This window comes from Ailuropoda melanoleuca, chromosome 7, assembly GCF_002007445.2.
Source record: "Ailuropoda melanoleuca isolate Jingjing chromosome 7, ASM200744v2, whole genome shotgun sequence".
Lineage (NCBI taxonomy): Eukaryota > Metazoa > Chordata > Mammalia > Carnivora > Ursidae > Ailuropoda > Ailuropoda melanoleuca.
Genome location: NC_048224.1, coordinates 100,050,762 through 100,066,326, shown reverse-complemented (window position 1 = coordinate 100,066,326; position 15,565 = coordinate 100,050,762).

The following is a 15,565-nucleotide window of genomic DNA, read 5'->3' as shown; positions in this document are numbered from 1 at the left end:
CTTCACTGACAAAAGTAATTTCAAACAAAAGAATAATATGGGGGAGACTTTCATTAAACTTCCCATTTTTATGAATTCTATAACATGAGAAGTCTCTTTTATATCAATCTAGAGCAGTTTAGAGATTCCTTCTAGGTTTTCTTCTAGAAACTTAAATTATCAAATACTTATAGCCATTGCTTTTACTTTTCCTTTTTCTACAATAAGGTCACCATAGACAAGAGAGAGTAACTATAATGTACAAAATAAATTTTCATATTTTAGATGGGTTAACAGTATTGTTCTACAATTTGAAATATAAAATTAATTTTAGAACAGTAAAACAAAACACACCCATAAAGTTGTATGTACTCAATGTAAGAGTAAAATGTTTGACATTTACTATTATTTATAATTTCTGATTTAGCTTTTGAATATAAGGGCATGTATTACTTCTCTCCTTAAAGAATTACTGTTTTTGAGTATATTGACTAGGTAATTTAAATTTTAGTGGTCATCACAATAGCATGGAGAACTGGGACCCACCTCCAGAAAGTTTTAGGAGTTTGGGGGTGCATCTCACTAATTTGCATTTTTAACAGTATCCCAATTGATGCTAATCAATGCTGGTCTTCAGAGTTTTAAGTAGCGCTGGGTTAATAGTGTACACATCATATCATTTATGTTCTACTCAAAGATTGTGAGATGTTTGTATTAACATAACTAAAGAAAAATATGTTAATATGTTCTATATAAGAATTTAAGTCTGAAGTTGAACATTTAAAAGGAATACAAACATAGATACAAGTTGGTAACTTGTTTGGCAGCAAAGGGTTTGTTTCCTTAGGTACCTTAATAAAAGCTACCATTAATTTTTATACAGTGTTCTGTAAAGAATTTCCTAACTGGCCTTTCTGCCTATAATCTCATTATTCTCTACTTAAATCTGCATGTTGTTCCCTGATTTTTTTGAAAAATATGACCAAAGTTATAAAAATCTTTTTCCTCAGGATGAAGTCCAAATGTTTAAATTTGTCTTAAAATATCTTTTATGATTACATTCTTACTTTATCTCCCATAAAGTTCTGAATACTTTCTCTGCTCTCAAGTTTAGAGAATTAGTTCCATCTTTCTTTACTAACCAGGACTTTGCATAGATCATTCCTCAGCCTGGAACATGTTCCCATTTTCCAACACTTGTCCCTGCTAAATTTGTCTTGAGAGCTCTTAATCATCTTCCAGATACTACTTTTCCCAAATACACTTCCCTCTTCTTTCAAGACTAGGCTAAGATATTTCCATTATGGATTACTGAAGCAACACTTTATAACTCTATCCTCAAAATTGTCAGGCTATATTATAATTTTGCATTCACTTTTATTGTTTCCCCATTGGACTGCCAAGTCCTTGAAAGCAAGAGTACTTTGTTTTTTTACTATTACATTCCCAGAGGCTAACACAATATCCTTGTTAGTGATAGATATTTTGCAAATAGATCTTAAATGAGAGAATGGCTATATGAAGTGATTATATTATAAAAACTAGCATAAAATAATAAAAATTAAATAGGCTAAATGGGGTGAAAAATCAGTTCTTCAGGACTTTGTCATTATTCCTTACTATCTGCTCCTCAGATTTTAAACATTATCTTCCACAGATTTGTAGAGCTTGATTAAAATGTTCTTTGAAAGTATCACTGAATCTAAAGTTGAGCCAAAAAACAAAAAAACAAAAAAACCCAAAACAACCCACAAATATCTGCACGCACACACACACAAAAACCCAAAATAAGACAAAACAAAACTCTGAATCTAGCCGTCAAGAATCTAAATCACTTTTTGAAATTTGTGCTAGATCTTTAATTTTCTTTTCCATGGGGAATAGACTTTGAATACAGATGTAGACTTAAAACTACGTCACTGTTTGTGACTTGTGGGAACCTAGACATGTTTGTTAAGCACTTTGTGCTATGGTTTCTTTGTTTACAATATTAAATATAACATTTCAAAGTACATCACACTCTCTAACATAATGGCAGTAAGTAGTGTCTTTTTTCATTTACTTCTTACTATCAGAAGTTATTAGCCAAGCTAATTCTATAAAACCAGAGTCGTATTTTTCTAATCACTGATGGTCCACTGATTTAACTAAACTTTTTCTTATAATAAAAACAGTAAGAAACAGCTTTAGTTTCTTTTTTTGATGACCATCATCAGCTAGAAGATCTATAAAGAAAATTATGGGGTTCTTGACAGAATATATACCAGTGAGTTGCCATATGTATATATATATACTGATAATTTATGCTCTTCTTATTCTAGCATCTTTTTTCTTTCTTTTACCTCTTGTCTTATTTTTAAAGTTAGAATATTCAAAACTTGCTTTCATTTAAAAACTTATTGTTTTCTTAGCACTATGGTTGTTCTGTAAAATGATTCACTTTGACAGAATATAGTTTTGTCATTTTCATGATGGCCTATATAAGATTCCTTTAGTACAAATGATTATGAAAAACCGTATAGGGGGCTAGTTAGTACAAACTTCCAGTTATAAAATAGATAAGTCACAGAAATGAAAAGTACTGCATAGGGAATATAGTCAATAGTATTGTAATAATGTATGGAAACTATACTTACCATAGTGAGCACTGAGTAATGTATAGAACTGTTGAATCAGTATGTTGCACAGCTAAAACTAATTTAACATTGTATATTAATTGTACTTCAATAAAAAAGGAAGAAAATTTCAATTTTTTTAAAAAACATGAATTAATGTACTAGAAGAGAGGCATAATTTTTTCTAATATTCAAATTATTTAATTGCATTATATTCCTACACAAATAGATGTATACAACTAAGACTGTCCATACCTGCATATTTATTTGTCCTTTTAGATGAATAAGTAAGTAATGTTGTGTTTATGTTTAATGAGCTCTTACTATTTTTACCTATTTTAGTAGGTCAATTTTGATATTAACATAATTAAAACACTAGGAATACAGCATATCCGCTTTTCCAAATGCACATCTTGACTGTATATTAGTCAATGTCATACACTGTTAGCATTTATAATCAATACTTGGCATTGCAAAATAAAAATAAATAAATAAATCTTAAAAATAGGTAAGTAACTAAATAAAGCAATTTTAAGATAGTATTCTTAATGAGAAAGAATAGGGAAAAGAAATGATTGAAATCAAGGGAACCATATGAAGTAGATCCTCCCTTCATTTGTTTTTTTTTAGCAAATAGCTAATTACATTTCTTTTATGTATTTTATATTCCCAAAAGAAAAATACTGTGTAAAGTTTTATCAAGAATTGCATTTAAAGAAATTAAGAAATAAAGAATTTCATTAATAACTGGTTTTCACTTAATTGTTAAAAATGATCAAACAAAGCTTTCAAAAATATTATCTTCATTAGTATAATCCATTCATTATCTAATACATTAGTACAAATACAAATTTTCTTGTTTCAAGGAGTTTGTGATGCTAACAATTTAAATCTCATACAGTTCAAGCTTCTGTAATTTATCTTTAAATATAAATATATATTATGCATTCAGACAGTTCTTCAACACATTTTAATTGCCCTCCTCTTGTGTACATGGCACTGATCTAAGGCTTGAGGTTACAAGAAGCGGAACAGACAAGAGTGTATGAGGAAAAATAAAAGGTTAAGAATTGTTGGTTTAGAATGTCAAGCAAATTATCCAGAAATGATACTGGGAGCTATTTCTCTATTGCATATATAATACAAGCATGTCTTGAGTTCATGTATTTTCATATATTCTACAGTAAATTAATTAATTCCTTGGTATCAAGTAGATGGAGATGACATGCTCTTTTGTATTATATAATATTGTCCTAAATTTCAGGTTTTAAAAAAATTATATTCAGAGATTGCATTCAGTGTAATATTACTCCTTGCTATTAATGTAAGCCCATTGTACTATACAGAAATATATTGGTTTACATAGAAAAACTTTCATAATTGTGTTTTTAAACAAGGCTTTCAACTTGTGTGCAAACTAGAGACTTGGAAAATGCTAGTTGCATTACAAATTTGCTGTTTTATTTTATTCAGCCCTAATGATTTTCATTATCTCCTTAGTTGATAGAATCCATTTCCAAAACCAATAATCTCTTGAAATCCACTGAGCCACAAATTACTCATTAGAGAAAATTTTCAAAGATCATTACCTTTACCATAGATTTTCGTTTTTCATCTCCAGCATACTCACTTGTAATGCTTCTCATAATAAGGGGAGGGGAGATTATATAGTTACAGAGAATGGTTTCAATAAAATACAGGCCAATGCCTTGTTTACCATTAGAATCACTACATTTTATTAAAAGTCAATATTGCATCATGTTTAACCTTGATTTTGTATTTGCAGATCTAATATATTATCATTAAAATATAAATGGGCTCTTAATTACACTGTTCTGATGGTTTCTGAGGTATCTTATGATTTTATTATAATTTTGGGAAAGGGGCAAATGTGTATGAATATTTGATGAACTTCCTTTTAGAGTTGAACAGTAATTAGTAAGGGAATTATTTAGCATACTTAGGGCATTTCTTATATAAGGACATGATTTTACAAGTATTAAAGTTTCTTACTTGCAAGTAAAATAAATGCTTCATTTCTTTAAAAATCATAAATCTATTGATGTGACTCATTAAGAGAAAAAAATTCTCTTAACATGAAATTAATCCCTTTGAATTAAATGAATGTTGCCCTCACAATCTCTGTATGTATAGTCAAGTGCTCAAAATGCATGTAGGAGTGACTAGAAGTTCAATAAAAATTTGAATAATTTTGTCTTATAATAAATGTTGCTATTAAGAAAAATCACATGCCACTTAATGATGTCTTTGTGTTTCAAGGACATAGCTAAAGAAAGATTTTATAATCCATGCTTTAGGAAATCTTGGTCTGAGTATTGATTGTATGATTTATTAGCCTTGTGACCCTGGACAAGTTATTTAGTTTCTCTTCCATTTTCTCACATACAGAACAGAAAATTGGATCTTTTTTTTATAAAGCTTTTACCACAGTGCTTGACACATGGATATTTTGATGGATGTGTGACTTTATTACTTTTGACCAATCAGGCCTACATTTTGTTTTGGGCCTTCTCTAAGTTGTGATTGTTAGCTGGCAGCAAACACTGCCTCACACCATCAGGATTGACAAAGCCAGTTGCTTGCTTCTCAAGCCTCCTTTGCAAACAGTACGCAAGCATGTGACTCAGGCTCTGGAAATCAGAGGCATCATGCCAACATGGGCTTAGGAGCTGCTAGCAGATAAAGATTAAAAAAATAAGTGGGGGGGGGTGACACTGTTTTTCAAGAGTTGGTAGGGAGAGCTGGAACAAAGGAGCAGATCCATTACCAAAAGCACTTTGGGGATTATTATGGGAAAGGCTGGTGTTAGCCAATATATACCAGTATGTTTGCACTGGTCATTAAAATAAGGTTTGGGGCACTTTTCTTCTGTTTAGCATCTGGCCTACTTCCCAGTCTTCCTAATGATTCTGTGAAATGTCCGATACCTCTTAATAAACTCCCTTTCTGCTTAACCCAGCAAGAGCTGCTTAAAATGTTTACAAATAAGAACACCCTCTGATGCAAAAGGTGGTCACTGAATGTTAATCCTATTTTCTTATAAAGTAGAGCAAATAGTTCATAGGATTTATTCAATGGACATATGAAATCTTTCATTTTTTAAAGGGCTGGACATGATGGCCCTAACTTTACACTTTGTATCTCATAGAATCCTGTGGTTCTGTGAGGTACATCACATATGCCCGGTGGATTTTGAGTATTGGTGCTACCACGCAAGAGCAAATTATATACATACATAAAGAAATAAATGGACACTGCTCTCAAAATCTCTGGATGTATATGTGAATGCTCAAAATGTATGCAGAAGTGATTAGAAGTTCAATAAAGACATGCGTGCCTAATTTTATCATATAATGAATGTTGCTATTAAGGAAAATTACAGGTGCACCTGGGTGGCTCAGTCATTTGGATGGCCGACTCTTATTTTCCTCTCAGGACATGATCTCAAGGTCGTGGGATTGAGCCCCGTGTGGGGCTCCATGCTGGGCGTGGAGCCTGCTTGGAATTCTCTCTCTCCCTCTGCCCCTTCCCCACTTCATTCTCGTTCTTTCTCTTAAAAAAAGAAAAGAAAAGAAAAATTACATGCCACTTAATATGAATATATATATATATGCATATACGTACATATATATATATATATTTCTATAGTTCTGAGGTTCTACCTCTTACCAAGAAGTGGGAGATCAATTATATATGTCTATATGAAAAATTAAAAAAAAACAGTAAAATATCCTTGTATAATCATAAATGAGAAGGAAACAGAGGACAAAAGAATGTTTGATTCTCATCCTTGAGAAATAAATGGGACATACAAAGGTTAAGTAAAGTATGTTAATCATATCTTATACTTTGCAGCTATAGTTTGCTTAAAATAAATAGAATAATATTTGAAAACATTCAAGAAAAGATTACATTTTAATTATTTTTTTGTCATGCTTACTCACATTAGGTAAAACAGCTTATTTTCATGTCATTTTCCTATATAGTCCTTGTGCTAATTAATCTGGCCATGCAAAGCCATAACACGTACACTAAAAAGACATAAAAAATAATTGACCTCCCTAAGGCAACATTCATGGCTTTTTCCTGGTAGGATATGGATTCATTAAAGTTCTTGCCATTACTTGTATTCATTAGAGGAGGAAACAATCTATTTTGTCATCAACAAACCAAGCAAACTTTCTAACTTCTCACTAGGTCCGTAACATTTTGTTTAATTGGTCTGACCCTGACTTTCCTTCAGGCTTTTCAAAGAAGAAAGTAGGCAGATCTATGTGGAGGGAAATGAAGTGGGCCTGGCACAAGCCCCTGTAGGGGCCTGGTAACTAGAGATTTGGAGTATAGGAGAGTTCAAGTGTATCTGAATGATAAGTAGCTGCTGAACTGCTAGAGGTCCCAGCAAATAATAGCAATTCTGGAGACTGTTTGTTAGCAGGTGTTTTAAACTTTAGAGTAATAACAAAACTATTATATTAGTGACAATATTTATAAAGTTTCACTGTCTAGAATATCTGTAAAAATGGACATGTGATACACACAACTGACATAGCCTTAATATATTATTGTTCTTATTACATGAAGAGTAATGACTACGGAAATGAAAAACACAAAAATACCAATAGAAAAGTGGTTGAGGGACTTCGAGGAAGAAACACAAATTACTAATAAACAAAACTATGTTCAAATGTCCAAGAAATAAAATATATAACACTGGAATTCATACATACCATCTTTTTTCCCTGTCTGTATAAAATTGGCAAACATTAGGGAAAAAACCAAACAGATATTCAGTGCTGGAAAGCTACAATGTAGTAATCCGTCTCACACACTGCTAGATAGGATATAAATCTGTCCAGAAAACAAGCACCAGGATCCCTTAGAAATATATCCCCTGTGACCAAGTGAGCACTTTAAGAATCTCTCCTAAATGAATAATTAAAGTTTGGGACCCCATGTTTGGGTTGTTGTCTTTTTTAAGCAAAGAAGCGTTAGATTTATAATAAAATTATTGCATAATTTAGTTTTCAATGAATAAAGCAGACTATACAAATCTTCTTATACAGTATGGTACATATATACACAGACATATGTATTTATATATATAAAAGCATCATGTACACACAAACACACCAATCTGTATGGGTGATTATGTGCACATATTATGTGTGTGTCATACTTGAACCCATAAAAATATTTAGAAGGTGTATTTACAGTAGCTCTACCAAGGAGGCAAAATTTCAGTTAATTTATGTATTTCTTTTTATATTTCCAGTACAATTAGCACACAGTGTTATGTTAGTTTCAGGTGTACAATGTATGTAGTGATTCAACAATTCTATACATTATTCAGCACTCGTCTTAATAAGTGTACCGTTAATCTGCTTCATCTCTTTCACTCCTCCCCTCACCTACCTCCCGTCTGGTAACTGCTGGTCCTCTATATTTGAGAGTATGTTTTTTGGTTTATCACTTTTTCTTTGTTTGTTTTATTTCTTAAGTTCCACATATGAGTGAAATCATATGGCATTTGTCTTTCCCTGACTGTCTTATTTCATTTAGCATGATACCCTCTAGATCCATCCATGTTGCAAAATTTCAGTTTTTTATGTTGTTGCAAATTGCAAGATTTCAATTTTATAGCTCATATATATCACATATTACATATATATACATATATACATACACATATATATTACATTTTATATATTACTAATTATATATAATGTGATATATATCACTTCTTTATCCATTCATCTATCGGTGGACAGTTGGGCTGCTTCCACACTTTGGATATTGTAAATAATGCTGCAGTAAACATAGAGGTGCAAACATCTTTTCAAATTAGTGTTTTCATATTCTTTGGGTAAATACCCAGTAATGGAATTACTGGATCATATAGTAATTATATTTTTAGTTTTTTTGCTGAACCTCCAATCTATTTCCATAGTGACTGTACCAGTTTACATTCCTACTAATGACACACAAGGGTTCCTTCTCCTCTGTTCCTTGTCAGCACTTGTCGTTTCTTTTGTTTTTGATTTTAGCCATTCTGACAGGTGTGAGGTGATATATCATTGTGGTTTTGATTTGCATTTCCCTGATAATAAGTGATGTTGAGCATTGGTTCCCACAGGTGTTCATGTATCTAGGCTGGAGGGGCAGGGAGGAGAGAAATGGCACCTGCCAGCTCCTTTGGAGGTGAGACTAGGATCTTCCTGCTTTGCCTCTACTGCTACTTTTTTTTTTTTAATTCACTGCCTCCCCTCATCCCACCATCTCCTCTATCACCCATCACTTGAACACACGGGGGTGGCACAGCCCCCAGTACACACACACACACACACACACACACACACAAGCAGCCAGGACAACACCTGCACACCCACCTTAACCAATAGGAACCTAAAAGCAAGGCCAGATGCAATCAAAGTGCTCAGAAAAAGTCAGAGGAGGAGGGAGATGGGGGAGACAGAGGGCAGCATGCTCTGGGCTCAAACCTTTACAGCAAGGCCCTAGAAGCTGCCAAGGCCTTTGGTTGGGTTGAGGGTGGGGGAAGTTAAGGCAAATAACTGAAGGCATTTCAATTGGTGGTGCTTCCAGTGACTCACTGTTTCTTTATTGCAGCATGTTCTCTATAAAAGCCATTTTCCTCTCCCAGGATCTGCTTGGGCAACATGTGGTCATCATAAATCACCTCCCCCCACCCCTTTAAAACAGCAGATTTCTTGGAGTTTTTAAGAAGCTAAGAAAGCCAGCACCGTCTCCCATTTTGGGCAGAGAAACCCATTTCTTTCCGAAGATGTCTGTCTCTACTTTCCCCCCTTGCTCTCCTGTAGGAGCTCTCAGAAGGATTGGGCCTCTTTGCAAAATGTCCACAGTCTCTGCTGAGGTGCTCTGGAATTTCTCTGCAGTCCTGGCCTATGTAGGTCACTTGAATTCCACTGACCACAGCCCGGCCATGGCGAGGGGGCAGATCCATGGTGCAGAGGACTGAGTTCTGGGCACTGAGCACCTGAGCACCCAGCACAGAGTACAGCTGCTGTGGTGGCCTATTTTTCTTTATAATTTTTTTTGTTTTTCTAAAATTTCCAAATTGAGCAAATTCTTCAATATGTTGCAAAACATATTTTCAATATGCTGATAAAATGAGAACCTCAACTGAAAGAGCAGAGGTTAAAAAAAAAAAGTTGTTAATCTTCCAAAACATATTATGAAATTCATATGCCGCATGTGTTTTCCGTGTGTCAGTTGGGACACCCTCCTTTCAGTAACACAGTCCCCAAAATGTGTAGGTACAGAATCTGTCGTTTTTACTTTAAATTTATTATTTGTTATCTGGCTTTCCCCAGTTCATAGGAGCAAAGTAAATTGGAAATATGCGAGCGTGTGTGTGTGTGTGTGTGTGTGTGTGTGTGTGTGTGTGTGTGTGTTGGGTGGGGAGGTTGGAGGATGTGGAGAAAGTGCTGAGTAACAAAAGAGGTGATGGGGATAGTTTTATAAAGAAAGAGGACCTAAAAAACACCCTTTCTCTTTCCTCTTCCATTTCAAAAATCCAAACAATGCAATTCCGTTCTTGTTTAGATAGTAATATCACATGTCTCAGTGATCTCTAAGTATACTGCAGTAATTATAGTTTTTAGTGATGTATCTGTGTCACCAACAAATGTTCACTTTCCTTTCCCTACATCTCATTTATTCAATTAGGAAATTGAATTACTTATGTTATAAGCATTTCTTTCTAGAAAAGCTTATTGTGTTCCTTTAGCAATTTATTTTCTAGAGCTCCCTACAGGATCAGGCCTAGTCGGGGACCTCCTTGGAAAGTACAGCCTGGCTTGGTTTCTTTCCCTAACCTGGGAAACCCAATGCAAAACACTTCCAGAGTGGAAAACATGACACAGGATGCCACTTCTTAATAGGGGTGCAGCTTACTGATCTACTTATTTGGGAAACCAGAGTCTTGAATGAAATTATCAGTTAGACTTGATGGGCTATTTTAATACAGGAATTTACCCATAACACAAACAAAAAATGATATAAATAAAAGAAAGTAAGCACATCTTATGCAGTGAACTTTGTGAAGAATAACTAAACAACCTAAACATGGTTGCTTCTTCCAACTCTCTCTCTCTCTGTCTCTCTCATGTCCCTTGTCATCTACCTCTGCCTTTCTCTCTGGCTCAGGAAGTTGACCTGCATTATTTCATCAACAGGGCTCTGTGCCTCTGCATTTTAGTTGGGTATAGACAATGGGAAGCCTCATTAGGAGATCATAGGGAGCAAGGAGATGAAATTAGAGTTTTAGGCTCAACTTCAATTCTTGACCAAAATCACATTGATCTCAAGACTGCTACCTATCCAAAGTTCTGTCCTTCCGATGCCTATGATATATCTCTGATAAGCTACAGGCTCTGGCTTCCGATAGAATTTGCTCCCTTTTTTTTCTCCTTTGGGCTTAAGGATGTAATAGCTTGCTACTATTGGCCCTGAGTTATTGCAGTATTCCTGTGGTTTCCCTAAAACTACACTTTTGTAAACATTAAAATTGAAATTAAGTATTACTCAAATTGTCCCGTTTTCAGCGTGCCATCCTTTTCCTGTTATAATCTTAATAGAAGTATGCATCTAAATTTATAAAAATTGTATAATACATTTGTCATTTTGAATTACTTTCTTCTATTTCTATGTAACTGCCCCCAAATCCTATGTAAATATATCTTCCTTTATCATTTTAAATTATATGTATATGTCCAATCTCTATGTTTTTTTATACAATTTTAAACACTCTCATACAGATTTAAACAACATGTAACAATATAATTTCTTCTGGTGTCAAGATTGTTTGATCTAATTATGGTCGTAATGGGTTTTATTATTTATATATTAAGAGTCTAGTTTTACTAAATCATATTTCTGGAGCTATAACTAACACTATTTCTCCTAGATACTGTTTAATTTGAACAACATTGATTTTCAAGGATATGTACTCCCCTTTAGAGTTCTCTGTACAGTTGCTATGGTTGCCATTTTTTTCTGGAATATTTCTACCTATATTACATCTCTAGGGCTATATGAGCTCCATTTAGAAAACTTTCTCATCTCTACCCCAGAAACAGAAGAGTTTTTATAGAGTAGAGAAGAGTATTTCTTTATGATACAGAGAGAAAAGGTGCCCAATTTGCATAAAACTTAAGAAAACATCTCCAAAAGGGAAAAAATCCCTGAAATAAGAAGGAATAGATACAGCTGTTTTAAACATTTGAAGACTTCCTCATGTGAGGGTTAAAGACACATGTTCATAAATCCGTGAGATTTTTTCAGGCAATCGCAAATGCAGTTGAGATCTTTATTTTTTGTTTTAGAGTTCCATGATGCATAATAAAAATTATATATTGCACTAAGTCATGTTTAATTATAAACCTAAACTTTTACTTAATTTGATTAATATGTTCAAAATCTCATTATCTGGGAAAATTTTTAACCTCTTTAATCAACATATATATATATTGAACACCTAATATATGTGAAGCACTAGATCTAAAGTAATAGAAAAACATCTACTCAACCTTAAAAGAAATTTTATGAAGTCCTGAATTTATTCATTCAGTCTTCAAATATATATTTTATACAGGCACTAGGAGACAAAGAAAGTGAGTCTATGCAATTTCTTTATCCTTCACGATTTCAGCGTTTTTTTTTATTTTTCATGAATCTACTTTGTTTATTTTATCTATATTCCCCTTGATACAACATTTCTTGGGCAAGGTTTATTATATTTTCCTTCATGTCAGGAGCCCTTGTCACAGTTCCTGTCCCACACATAGTACTTAGTTCATTATCTTATTTCTTAATGCTCTAGTAATTCTAATCTATCTCAGGGTAAGAATTGTCTGCAGGTCTTCCTTCCTCAAGTCAGAAAGGGAGAGGCCTGAAAATGCATTTCTTAAACTGACACAGAAAAAAAAAAGAAAATCCTAACATTGCTTTAATTTTTACACTTTTTAGAGTCTTATAAATAAGAGAAAATTTAAAAAGCAATTAAATGCCTTTAGTATTCCTCTTTCTATTTTTTGAAAAGTAGTAAATAAATAAAACTATATATTTTTTAATTTTATTACTTTTGTATCTACTTGCTTTTTGGAATTGATACTGGCATTTGAGTAAATTATCTTCAGTTTATGAAACATTATCAATATGTCTCATGCAAAACCTCTCAAATTATTTAGTCATTTATCAATTCATTTATTTTTTTAGTACTTAGACATTCCTTAACTTCATTTTCCTTCCTCCACAGAATAATTACATATAACACTTATCATCAAAGAGATTGTGAGCTATAATGAAAAAAAGCCTTATAGGACATTTTCTAAAGAATAAAATTAAATTAATAAAATAATTCAAGGTTTATGATGCACTTCTTAAATAATTACTAAACAATAGTTTGAATATTGAGATCTTTAGTTTTATGGAAAGCAATATTATGGAATGAACAGAGGACAGTAGAGATTTTAGGAAAAATAAGAGATTTAAACTGAATTATTAAAAATGGACAAATTTCAGTAAAGTGTGAGCTACAGGGAGGTAGACTAGAAATTGTGAGACAGTAAATAGTTGTATTATATATGGACATTCTGAAAAATTGAACTGTGAAATCAAGATAGGTTGAAACAACAACACAATTTAAACCAGACTAAACAAATACCTAATAACTTCTGACATTAGCAAAATAAATGGAATAAAATGTATACCCTGAAACGTTTCTCTAAATTATTTAGACCTTTGTCATTTGATTTGATTATTTTAAGGCAAATTGAGCTAAAGTTTTCTGAATACATCCTAGCAACTGTTTGAATCTTTATCTGGGTGCAAAATTGAGTGGTTTATTCACAAGAGATTACCACTTAAATGATACAAATTAGCCTATGGCTACATAACATACACCCTTCCACATATCTATATTTACTTTATGCTTATACACATATGTCCACATTTAAGAGGATGTGTCCGTTTGAATGAGGCCACCCCAGAGAATAGGTGCTAACTGCTCTTATTCACTATAACGTGAAGTCCAAACCACTGTAAACAGACTTTTACAGAGGAGATACTTTTAACAGATATGATTACTCTTATTTGAGTCCACACCTGAGATCTATAATTGAAAGAGTAATTTGGCAATTAAAGTGAAAATTTTATTTGGAGAGACTTGTCAGTGTGTTGTGAGTTTAATCCCTATCCACCACCCACTCCACTCTCAGGGAGGAAGGAAAGCGAGTACTGCTTGTCCTTCCTTTTTTCTCTCAAGTCTGTTAAGAGAGTCCCTTATGCAAAACAAAATGAAACAAAACAAATAAAATAAAAACAGTCCCTGATACAGGGAAATTTGTAAACCCCCGTGAAGGGTAAAGGAAGGTATTCTGGATTAGGATTTTACAGTGCTTGGAGAATCTAAAGATAGCAAGCAAGCTCACTCTGAAGAGTCAGAACTGGAGAGACACCAAGTGAAGGAAAGCAAGAGACAGCCTAAGAAAGAGAGTGAGTGAGCGAACGAGAAAGAAAATTTCACTGAATTGAACTATTATCAGGGGCCACTTCATGGGTGATAGCCAGTGAAGTTTCACATGGACCCACATTGGGAAGAGACCTATACTTGGGGCTTAATATTCTGTGGTCAACGTGTTAAAACTTTTAATATTACCTTTGAATCTGTGCTTTTAAGTGAAATCCATAGGACAATGGAGCATGCCCTAGGGATTTCAAGCCTCACAGGTGACCCTGCCTCCTGATCTTCCCTGAGATAGGTTCTTCGCAGCCAGCTTCCTTCCTCTTCGTTCTAAAGACCTCACCCAGCCTCCTATTTCCTACCCCTGACCAGCTTCCACTGCCACCTTCTGCTAGACTGTGTTCTGGGTCATACTGGCATGGGGAGCCCTATGTTCTGCCATTATTGTCTACCCCAAATGGACACCTGGATACAGTCACAAAGGTGGTGCTGCATGCATCCTATGGCATCTCAGGGTGGGGCATGCCATGACATCGTGCTCTGGGCTGTCAGCACCCTAACACATTCAGCTGGTGACATGAAGTGGTGAGCTCCTCATGCACCCTGATCTAAGAACTTAGCATAGCTTAGTCCCTTGGTGATGGCTTGTCTGCCATGAGTGAGTAAGTGTGATTGGCCCACCTCCAGCCAGGGCACCAGCATCTGTCTAGCAGCCTACAGGAGAAGGGACCCACTGCCCATCAAGATGTGGGACAGGATCCTCAGTGCTCGTGAGATTTTGCATGCAGCCTCTGAGTATCCCTATGTCTGAGGCAGCTTGACATTAAACAGCAAATAAAAAATATTATGACAGGTGGACAGAAAGACTGCGGAAGAAAGGATTTAAATAGTAGATAGACAGATATAAATTTAGTACTGTTTCTAGTTAGTTAGTACTAGTTTCTAATTAGTTAGTACTGTTAAAAAGAAAAACCAAAGACCCAAGATGGAGTCACTAATACTAGGCCAAGTCACCAAACCAGGGCTTAATACCTAATTTAACTGTAATTTCAGACTTCCCCAGAAATGTCATCTTGAAAGATCAATCAGAAGTTTTCTGGTCAACACCAATGAGGTAATCTGTCACATGGGCTCCTTCCATCCCCTGATGAGGTAATCCATCTCATAGGACCCCTTGTTCTCCCAGTAAGGGAGGGTGACCTTGCCTAAAACAATTCTTTCTTTTCATTTGTTGTTAATTTGCTTGCCCTACCCTAATTCCTGTTATAAAACCTTCCATTTTGGGGCACCTCGGTGGCTCATCTGCCTTTGGCTTGGGTCATGGTTCTGAGGTCCTGGGATCGAGCCCTGCATTGGGCTCCCTGCTCAGCGGGGAGCCTGCTTCTCTCTTTTCTGCCCCCGCGCTTGTGCTCTCTCTCTCTCTCTCTCTCTGTCATATAAATAAATAAAA